This window comes from Apium graveolens, chromosome 4 (assembly GCF_009905375.1).
Source record: "Apium graveolens cultivar Ventura chromosome 4, ASM990537v1, whole genome shotgun sequence".
Classification (NCBI taxonomy): domain Eukaryota; kingdom Viridiplantae; phylum Streptophyta; class Magnoliopsida; order Apiales; family Apiaceae; genus Apium; species Apium graveolens.
In genome coordinates, this window is record NC_133650.1 from 86,449,123 (window position 1) to 86,449,939 (window position 817).

Genomic DNA, 817 nt, shown 5'->3' on the forward strand with positions numbered 1-817 from the left:
TTCAAATGGTACATAATTCAGTCAAGTTTGGGGGTTCTCAAATAGAAGATCCAATTATGCACATTAGGGATTTCATAGAGATCCGCGACACCTTCAGTTCAATGGTGTGTCTGAGGATGTGGTGAAACTGGGACTGTTCCCATTCTCTCTGAGGGACAATGCTAAGAGCTGGTTACACTCTCTACTAGCTGGTTCGATTGCTACTTGGGAAGATATTGCTCAAAATTTTCTCACTAAATTCTTCCCTATGGTGAAGACAGCTGCAATTAGGAATGCTCTTACTCAATTTGCGCAGCAATCGGGAGAACCTCTATGTGAAGCTTGGGAGTGCTACAAGGAGATGCTTAGGAAGTGTCCTCATCAAAGAATCCCTGATTGGATGATCATCAATTACTTCTATAATAGTTTGGGAGCACAGTCAAGACCCATGCTCGATGCAGCATCAAGTGGAGCATTATGGGCAAAGAACTATGAGGAAGCTTATAATCTAATTGAACTGATGGCTGCTAATAAATATCAGTACCCAACCCAGAGATTGCCACAGGGCAAGGAAGCAAGATTTCTTGAAGTGGATACAACTACGGCTACCGCTGCTCAACTAAAGGCGTTGTCTAACTATGGTGTTAATCAGATAACCGGTATTTATGAGTTATGCGCAGTTTCACATGCGACGGAGCAATGCGTTATATCTAGTGAATTAGCTCAGTTTGTGAGCAACTTTCAGAGATCGCAACAACCAGTTCCAGACACTTATTATCCTGACAACTGGAATCATCCTAACTTCAGTTGGAGCAACAATCAGAATGCGATGCAACAG

The 817-nt window shown here is 42.6% G+C and overlaps 1 non-coding gene across 1 annotated transcript; it reads right to left on the reverse strand.

Annotated features, from left to right (window-relative positions):
* Positions 1-262: 262 nt before the first annotated feature.
* LOC141722454 (small nucleolar RNA R71) lies at positions 263-369 on the reverse strand. The gene has a single exon (XR_012575472.1). It is a non-coding gene; the product is annotated as a small nucleolar RNA R71 (small nucleolar RNA).
* Positions 370-817: the final 448 nt, after the last annotated feature.